This window comes from Bos mutus, chromosome 6, assembly GCF_027580195.1.
Source record: "Bos mutus isolate GX-2022 chromosome 6, NWIPB_WYAK_1.1, whole genome shotgun sequence".
Classification (NCBI taxonomy): Eukaryota; Metazoa; Chordata; class Mammalia; order Artiodactyla; family Bovidae; genus Bos; species Bos mutus.
In genome coordinates, this window is record NC_091622.1 from 104,682,822 (window position 1) to 104,693,287 (window position 10,466).

Below are 10,466 nucleotides of genomic sequence, written 5' to 3' on the forward strand. Positions count from 1 at the left end.
CTGAATTGGGTCTCCTCAGCTCTGATAATGAAAATCATCATGTTTATATCACAGGCTCATTATTAATGTACAAAATGCCCATTTGCTAGAATGTCCTTCATACCAGATGCCCTGTTAGAACTTGGGCAGGGTGATTTCATTGACCCTTCACAGCAGCCCTTTGAGTAGGTCTGGGCATTCCTCTTGTGAACTTCCCAGGTGGTGCTAGTGGTCAAGAACCTGCCTGCCAATGCGGGAGGTATGAGAGACGCAGGTTCAATCCCTGGGTCAGGAAGATTCCCTGGAGGAGGGCATGGCAACCCACTCCAGTATTCTTGCCTGACAATCCCATGGACAGAGGAGCATGGAGGGCTCCAGTCCATAGGGTTGCAAAGAGTTGAACATGACTGTTGTGACTTAACACACACCCACGGGCATTCCTCTTGTGTAGGAAAAGATGCTGAGGTTCAGAGAGGTCACGCTTCTTGCCCCAGGTCACACAGCTAAGAAGTGATAAGTTAGGGATTCCAATGCATTGCTGTCTGACTTGCTGCTGTCACACATGGTAAGAATGTGATGACAACAAATCGCAAAACAAAACAAAACCCACAAGCTCTAAAGACATAGTGATTGCCCATTTTGTCCATCCTCATCCCTGTGCTAGGAACCCAGAATTTAAAATGGATTAACATTATGTGCTCTGCTTCCATGCACCTTATATCCTGCTCTGTGGAGCCCTCAGAGGCTGGGGAGGAAGAGGAGTCTGGTGGTTTTGGGGAGGAGGGATGATGCTTTTGAATTTAGCTTTGGATTCGTGTTTAAGGTGCCTATGGGCATCCATGTGGGTGGATGAGATTTGGACCAGGGCAGAGGTTTGGGTCTGGGATCACTTCCGCCAGATATAATAGCCAACATGGATGACTGCTTAATTTGTGCCCAAGGATTTCTAGCAGAGCAAAGAGTCAGACACAACTGAGCAACTGAACAACAACAGCAACTCTCTCGGGCCGGTGTCCTGTGCTTTCTCATCCTGAGTCCCCCAGGGTGCACTGTTGAGGAGGCTGTAATGCGAGGGCCTGATGGTGCAACATCCTTTGTTTTCTGCTATGGCAACAACATTTTTTCACTGATGGATCCCTGTGTTTTCTCGAGCAGCCCCTTGTCAACAGCCCCTTGAGGTTGTTAAGGATGTTTTTCTGACCTTCACAAGATCATGTGTAGCTGTTCCCAGACCATTCCCAACTCCCACAGCCATCCTTTCTCCAATGAACTTGACCTGTGTTTCTGATGAACCTAAGGGGTTCACTCTAAGGCAGGAAGTGAACAGGAGTCCCGGTCTCAGTGGAATGTGTGCCACGTTGGAGGTGAGGGCTCCATCCTGAGGTGGAACTCAGTCCCCAGTGACATCTGCCCCCTCTGTTCTCAGGGTGCTTGAATCCTCTGACAGGGGATCAGTGATTTCATTCCACATGTGGAAGCAGATCTCTAGGAAAAGGGCACACGGCCTCCAGCCCACACAGTGGTGCACGACTGATCAACACCAGCACGTTCATCCGCCTGCTCGTTCTTTCTTTTTTAATAACAAAGGACTGTGGTTTTTTATTTGATTTATGTATTTTTGACTGTGCTGGGTCCTTGTTGCTCTGTGTGGGCTTTCTCTGGTTGCAGTGCATGGGCTTCTCATTGCGGTGGCTTCTCTTATGCCAGAGAAGGCACATGGGCCTTCAGTAGTTGAGGCTCACAGGATCAAAAGCACAGGCTCAATGGTTATGGCTCATGGGTTTAGTTGTTCTGCAACATGTGGGATCTTCCCAGATTAGGGATCAAACCCATGTCCCCTGCGTTGGTAGGCAGATTCTTACCCACTGTGTCACCAGGGAAGTCCAACCCTGCTCATTCTTCTGGATTTTTTTTTTTTTTTTTACCAGCTCCTAGGTGCTGGGGTTCTGAACTGGGCCCTGGGTTGCAGAGGCAGCAGGATAGAGACTGTGGGCTCAGGGGAAGGAGGATTGACTGATTCCAGGAACTGTAACAGGGTTGAAAGGCCTTGGTGCCTCAAGAGAGGCAAGAACATGTAGAGAGGGAATTCAAAGAGGATGTGTACGCATGCTAAGTTGCTTATTTATGCTAAGTTGTAAAGCATAAAATTATGCTTATATGTATTAAGTTGCTGCTGCTGCTGCTGCTGCTAAGTCGCTTCAGTCATGTCCGACTCTGTGTGACTCCATAGATGGCAGCCCACCAGGCTCCCTCATCCCTGGGGTTCTCCAGGCAAGAACACTGGAGTGGGTTGCCATTTCCTTATCCAATGCATGAATGAAAAGTGAAAGTGAAGTCGCTCAGTCGTGTCCGACTCTTCGCGACCCCAAGGACTGCAGCCTTCCAGGCTCCTCTGGCCATGGGATTCTCCAGGCAAGAGTACTGGAGTAGGGTGCCATTGCCTTTTCCATTAAGTTGCTAATTATGCTTAAGTCATGTTTTTGTGACCCTATGGACTGTAGCCCACCAGGCTCCTCTGTCCATGGGATTCTCCAGGCAAGAATACTGGAGCGGGCTGCCATGCCCTTCTCCAGGGGATTTTCTCCACCCAGGGATTGAACCTGAGTCTCTTTCTTATCTGAAGGGAATATTAGGAAACGTTCTATAGTTAAGAGAGCATTAAAATGGATCCTTAAAAGGTTTGTAACATGAGAACAGATGAAAAGGGAAGGGAGAAAGCAATACAGGAAGAAGGATCAGGATGAGCAAACAAATGAAGGTGAACAGATGTCTCATCCCTCCCAACTGAAACTGAAGATGTTTTGGCTCTGAAAACAAACATTTTAACCATAAGTATATCAACACTGACAAATCTTCCCCAAGCAAGTGTTTTCCAGTATAAAATGCACTGAACAAATTAAATGCATTGATCCCTTTTCTCTTTGATGCAATTAAGTGATTTACAACATCACTTTCCATTTTCTTTTTTCAAATCTTACTAAATTTATTTTGATTGAATCAATTACTTTCTTGGAAAACCTCACAGTGACATTTTGATTCATCAGTTTCTTTTCTCCCCACATCAAATTTCATGCATATCTTCTGCCATTGTGTCTTCTGTTTGGGGGGGAAGGGAGTTACTTTAGGCAAATTATCATTTAATTTTGCCACTGCCAGGTTGATTTTTTTATTGATGATTTACATCAGCAATATTCATTGTGAATTAGATTAAAAACTAATAATTTGGATTTATCATTTAGCTGACCCATGAGAAATTTGTGAGCAAATCTTCTCAGTTGTCCTAGGACTGGTGTTTTTTCCTGGACTGACAAATTATCCCACTAATTTGATTTTTTTAGATACTGCCCATTAGGTTGAATATTGTAGCTCATTGTTTATACTGTAGAGCAGAGAGAAAGAATAGGGTCAAGATGGCAGGGTAAAAGGATGTGAGTCCTTATTTCAGCCCAAGAGACTGCAAAGAGCAAAGCACAGTGCTTTGTACAGGGATCCGTGATCCTTGATGACACTCGTCACCAGTGGGCAGGTGGATGCTTGGGTCTTAATAGCACGCCTGAACCAAACACTCCAGGGTTTCTTGTTGTAGCTTCACGAATTAGTTTAGGTCATTGCTAAGAGCCCTTATATTGCAGGCAGTTGGTGTAATATAGTGGCTAGATGTAGGAGAAGAGTAGGGTTGGAATTTTGGCTCAGTGCTCACTACCTGTGTTACCCTGGGCAAGTGTCTTTGCTCTCTGAGCATTTGCTTCTAGGTCTGAAAAATAGCAATGATACCTATCTCATGGGATGCTGAGCACAGCTCTTGGCACCAGGTACATGTCCCATAGTTTGGGGTCTTGTTTTCAGGAATTAATGAACTAACTTCAGAGCACTTACATGTAAGCACTACAGACATGTTGAGTCTTCTCCTCCCTTCCCCCTCTCCTTCTCCCTCTCCTTCCTCCTTCTCCTCGTCTTCCTCTTCTTCTCCTTCTCTTCCTCCTTCTCCTCTTTCTTTCTGTCTTTCTCTTATTGGCTCTGTTTTTCTGGAGAAAGTGAAAGTGTTAGCTGCTCAGTAGTGTCTGACTCTTTGCGACCCCGTGAACTCTAGCCCACCAGACTCCTCTGTCCAGGGGTTCTCCAGGCAAGAATACTGGAGTGGGTTGCCATTGCCTCCTCCAGGGGATCTTCTCGACCCAGGGATCAAACCCAGGTCTCCTGCGTTGTAGGCAGATTCTTTACCATCTGGTGAATCCTGACTATTACAGTCTCTCACTTGCTGTTAAGTGGACCTGAGGCCTTGGAAACCAAGCAATTTCAGTGACTAATTCTGGAAGTCTGAGGGGTAAGGTTGGTGGCCATCAATGCAGCAGTTGGCAATAGGGTTTACCATTAAATTGTCTGAGAATCTAGGCAGCAGAATCTATTTTTGGGGGTCTAGTGAGGGCCCTGAACTTTGTTCTCATGTGGCAAAAACTTTGGCACTGGACTGGGGCAAGGGGCCCATGAGAAAGAGATGTCTAACCAGCATAGTCTGGGAAGGGTAGTATAGTTGCAATTGCATAGCTAAGGTCCAGGCTGATCTCTAAATAGGTTAATTTATTCATTCCTGGACTGACTCATTACAAGAGGCAGTATGGCAGGGTTTATGACACTTAGGTTCAGGAGTTAGGTTGCTAGTTTAGAATCCCAGCTGTCGCACCTACTGGCTATATGGCCTTGGGGATAACTTATGCCTCAGTTTCCCAATCTATTGAATGGGGATGCTGTAGTATTAGAAGGGATACTTTATATAAAGCACTTAGAACAATGCCTGGCACATCGTTAGTACTGAATTAGCTTTATATAGTGCAATGTGTGTGTGCTCAGCCATGTTTGACTCTTTATGACCCCATGCACTGCAGCCTGCGGGGCTCCTCTGGCCATGGGATTTTGCCAGCAAGAACACTGGAATGGGTTGCCATTTCCTTTTCCAGGGGATCTTCCTGTCCCAGGGATGGAACCCATGTCTGTTGCATTGGGAGGTAGATTGTTTACCACTGTGTCACCTGGGAAGCCGCATATAATGGAATAGTCAGGCTCTATTGTGATAATGCTGCTTAACGAACAATCCCAAACATCTCAGTGCTAACAAGAAACATTTACCTTTCATGTTCATAGGTAAGGTATGGCTCTGCAGGACTCTATGGTTCAGATGGTCCCAGGGCTAGGCTGTGAGTTGGGTTCATGTCTGCTTCATTTGGCTCTTCCTAGGGGGTCCAGGAAAGGAGCCCCAGCTCTCTGAGGCATGTCTCACTTAATGCCTCTCCTGGATGGAGGCATCTCTAAGTTTGTTTACATTCCATTGGCCAAAGTAGGTCGCATAGCCAGGCTTGCTATCGGTGGGGTGGTCATGAAGGGAGGGGAAGCAAATGTTTTCTGAACAATAAATATATAATAACACAACCTCCCACAGCATTATCAAGTGTTTCTTGAGTGCTTAATAGCTACCAGGAAATGTTCCGAGCACAGGGATCCAGAGGAGAATCAGACAGTGACTCAGCCCTCAAGGGTACTCTCAGCACCATGTGATCCCTGCAGTAGCTGGGGGCACCCCCCACCCCCCGGAGAACTTCACCCCTCCAGGGGTCCAGCGAGAATGATTTTAATTCTCACAAGCTCCATACTTCAGGTATCACATCTCCATTTTACGTATGAGGAGACCGAGACTCAGAGAGGTTAAGTCACTTTCTTTTGGTCCCACAGCCAGGAAATAACTGAGCCTGGACCCAGAGTCTGGCCTGATTGTCCCAAAGCTCCAGTCATTGTGCCGAATTCAAGTGTCAAGTCAAGGTCAGGAGGGCCACGATGAGAACTGATGAAGACTCCCAATCCTGGCAGGAGGCTGGTCCTCCGTCTCCATGAACACGAGCTCTGGCAGAGACGTCTGCAAGCCTAGATCTTTACAGCTGGACTAGTGGCTTCAACCGTCTGAAGGGCAGACTCAACAACTGCCAACCGGTGCACTGTCCAGAAGATGCTTTCTGCGTGGCCCTGCAATGCAAAGTCCCCAAGCCCAAGCCCAATGTGCCTTCCTGGTGTTCCTGGTTGCCTAGAGTTTTCACCTCCTTTGTCCCCGGTGCTGGGTGCCTTCCCTATTTAAGTATTATCCTAGCTGATCACTGCTTACAGAAAGCCCATATTCTTCATTTTCATTGATAGAGTTCCCAGAGCTCTAGCCAGTGCCTGGCATCAAGCAGGGGCTGAATAAGAGTGTGTGGAGGGCTTCCGTGGGGGCTTAGTGTAAAGAATCTGCTTGCCAATGCAGGAGACACGGGTTCCATCCCTGATCTGGGAAGATCCCACTTGCTGTGGAGCAGCCAAGCCCATGCGCCACAACTACTGAGCCTGTGCTCCAAAGCCTAGGCTGCAGCTACTGAAGTCCCTGCGCCCTAGAGCCTGCGCTCTGCAACAAGAGAAGCCGCTGCAATGAGAAGCCCGAGCTTCTCATTGTAACCAGAGGGTAGCCCCTACTTTCCGCAGCTAGAGAAAAGCTGGAGCAGCAATGAAGACCCAGTGCAGCCCAAAACAAAATAAATAAATATAAAATTATTTTTTAAAAAAAGAGTGTAGAGTGAGTGAAGGAATGCCTGGATCACTAGAGGCTGCTGAGTCCCCTGGAAGGAGAGCAGGTGAGATTTCTTTTTGTTATGTCCTCTCGCAAATCTCTGGAGGCATTATAACCAGAATGGATCTGGAGCATGGGAACACCAGAGACCCCCAGGGACACAGGCACAGAAGCAAAGAATTGACTCTCCCTTGGGCATCTCAATAAAATTGGCATGGGATGCCTTCGTCTTTTATCTTCTGAGAAGTAACCTCGATGTCCATGGTGCTCCATAAGCTGACATTAACCCTTAACCCAAATACCCCCCTGATGAAAAGCAGATAGTCCAGACGAATCAGCAATGGTACCTCCTCCATCAGTCTAGAGCATTTGTGTGGTCACAGACCTGCACCCCCACGTCCATTCTAATCAGAACCTGCCAGAGAAGCCTGATTTTCTTTGTGGGTTATTTATAACCAAATCACAGCAGGGATCATTATGGAAAGAGAGCTGCTTTCCTCGCCTCCCGCAAGGCTGTCAATCTCTCCATTTCAGGTAAGGCTTCTGGGCTGCAGTGATAAGACTTAATGAATTGGCTTGTGAATTGAAGAGTGCTAAGGGCAAAGGAGCCTTATCTTTAGGAAACAAAGAACCCCAGAGATTAAGTAGAGGTTTTCTGGTCTAGCTATCCCATGCCACAGATGGAAAAACTGGAGGATCAAAGAAGTTAAATTAGAGAGTTAGGAAATGGGTGGGTACTTGGAAATATGAATCTTCAGTTCTAATTCAGGTTTCATCATTCATAATATGAATGATTTAGTGCTGGTTACTCAGTGTTTCTGAGTTTTCTTTACTGGCAGCTGGGGAGAGGAATATCTATTCTGTGATGATTAGAGATGAATGTCTAAGTAGGTGGCTTATGGGAGTTGCTCCAGTGATGCTAAAGGAAAAGAGTTAGTACTGGAATTACTGTTCTCTTCCCATCACTGCACATGGCTTCCACCAGCTTCATGCTGCAGAACAACAGACTTCTGTGTTCCCTGCCTTCTCAATGTGACTCATTTTGATTTTTCATGGAAACAGAATAAGCAGGATCCATGAGAGTTCTTGGGGTTTCCCAGGGTGGCTTTAGTGGTAAAGAACTCACCTGCCAATGCAGGAGAGACAGAAGAGATCTGGGTTCTATCCCTGGTCGAGAAGATTCCCTGGAGGAGGGAATGGCTACTCACCCCAGTATTCTTGCCTGGAGAATCCCATGGACAGAGGAGCCTGGTGGGCTATTGTCTATAGGGTCACAAAGAGTCAGACACGGCTGAGCGCCTTAGCATGCAGCACATGCAAGTTCTTATTCCTCTAGATGGACAGTATTTACCAGCAGGAGGGCTCAGCATGGGACTGAAGAAAAGCTAGACTTGCTCCATGATCTTCAGGAACCCGGTCCCTTGGTGTGTTCTCAGTGTTCGGTGAATTGCTCTGCAAAGGAGCATTTTAGGACTCCCTCCCACAGAGGTCTCTGTCTCCTCAGCTCCTCTAAATAGCAGCTCTGGTGAACTCTCAAAAGATAGCCATCCACAAGCCAAGGAGAGAGGACTCAAGAAGAAACCGACCCGGCTGACACCTTGATCTTGGACCTCCAGCCTCCAGAACTGAGATGACAAACTTCTGTTGTTTAAGCTGCCCAGTCCGCTGTGTTTTGCCATCACCCATCTAGAAAACTAATGGGGTCAGCTGCACTCCTTGTGGCTGGAGAATGAGCGAGGCTCATTCTCATGGTGCTACATTAACAGCAACAACTTTCCCCTACCTTCATTTACAAAGAACACAGCTCCTCCTCTGGATGCAGACACAAACACCCACACGGGAGGAGCCAACAACGTCAGTGACAGAACTGGGGGACAGCGGGACCTTACTGAACACCAGTCAGTATGTCTGGATTGGGCGCCACTGGGAATTCTTCCTCAGACATGAGCCAGTCAGAGGCTTGGAAGTCACTTGCCAATCGGGGTCTGCTTTCTTTTGCTGCCTTTGCAGACCTTTCTTCTGCCATGTGTGTTGGACGCATGGCTCAGTCACCCCTACTGCTCCAGCTGATAGCCAGCCAACCTCCTGGCACATGAAAGAGGCCATCCTTTATCCACCTTTCTCGGCTGATCCACCATCTGACCACAGATGCAAGAGCAAACCCAGCCAAGATCAACCCAGAAGGCCCTCCCACTGACCCAGACACTCATGAGCTAAACACATTTCTGGCAAGATTTCCTACAGCTGTGGCTATAGCTAATTGAGAGTAACTATAACCTAAAAAAAAACAAAAAAACAAAACAGTTGAGGGTGTGGTCCATCGTGGGTTCAACACCCCCCACCAGAGACACTGTAGGAAGCTGTGTAGACTGAAGGTCAACATTATAACTCGAGGGACAAGAAGTGAGGTTTTTACTCAGCAGTTTTCATTCCTGAATGTAAAGAGCTGTTCCCATGGGCATTAACTCTCCTGAACTTCCCAGCTATGGGACTGAGCCAGCTTCCATAGCTTCAGAGAAAGCCTTGAGGTAGAAGAATTGGGAGATCAGACAGCCTTGCGATGCGAAGCCTTCTGGGTGCTCGGGAACTGTCCATCTTCACACTTCACAGAAGTCAGAGGTGGGCCCAGAAGATGTCGGGTGAGTGCTAATGCCATCTACCACAGATGGGGCGTCTCAGGGATGGATGGGAAGGAGGGAAGGAGGGGAAGGAGGGAACCAGGGAAGGAGGGAGACTTCCTTCAGAGAAGGGGTTTGAGAGTGCTCTGTAAACTGCCGAATATATGAATTGCAATGGTTATTCTTAATATGTGGGGGGATACCTTTGACCATAAACATTTCAAGCAAAGGGGGAGTAGACACAGGCCCCCAGGAGCCTGGTGGGGGAATCTGTGCTGGGGCTGCAGACCTGGAGAATTCTTCTCCATTCCATGCAAACAGCTCACTGGAGGAGGCTGTCTGCTTTGCTAAGTGTGGCCGTGTTCCTGCTTCTGTAACGACAGGGATTATGAGCACGAAATAAGGCCTGTTAGTCAAGCTTCAGAGAAGGCAATGGCACCCCACTCCAGTACTCTTGCCTGGAAAATCCCATGGACGGAAGAGCCTGGTAGGCTGCAGTCCATGGGGTCGCTAAGAGATGGACACGACTGAGTGACTTCACTTTCACTTTTCACTTTCATGCATTGGAGAAGGAAATGGCAACCCACTCCAGTGTTCTTGCCTGGAGAATCCCAGGGACGGGGGAGCCTGGTGGGCTGCCGTCTATGGGGTTGCACAGAGTCAGACACAACTGAAGCAACTTAGCAGCAGCAGCAGCAGCCAAGCTTCTTTACTCAGGGACTAAGTCTGTTCAATGGCCATTCCAGTGGAGGAAGAGGAACATGTGTGTATGTTTGACTAGAGATGGGGGATTCACAGATGAACGGTTTGGGGAGAAATGTTTCCTACACGTGCTTTTTTTTTTAAAAGCCAGAATTTGAAAAGAAATGAATTTCAAGGAAGTGGCAATCCATGGATATTGATAGAGAGTGAAAAATGAAATGCTGGGCACGGGCATTTCACTTCCCCAGGCAACACTTCCCCGATGTATTCAGGAGACAGTCAGCACCATGGGAGAGATGGGCTCTGCACGCATGTGGAGGATGGGACAGAATATTCTCTTTAGCAATTCATCTCCCCCAGAGGATGGGCAGGAAGTCAGGCTCCCTAATCTTGCCTCCCTCAGAGCTCCTAAAGGAAGTTGATCACATGAACATTTTGGGGGCAGATCTCAAATAACTTCTCCAGGAATACCCGTTGGTATCAGACTTCGTGAACATGTCATTAACCCACTTCCTTCACAGGTAGGTGGTCCCAGGGGAAGTGAGACTTGCTCAGTGTGTATCATGGGAGGAGGTCTGGCC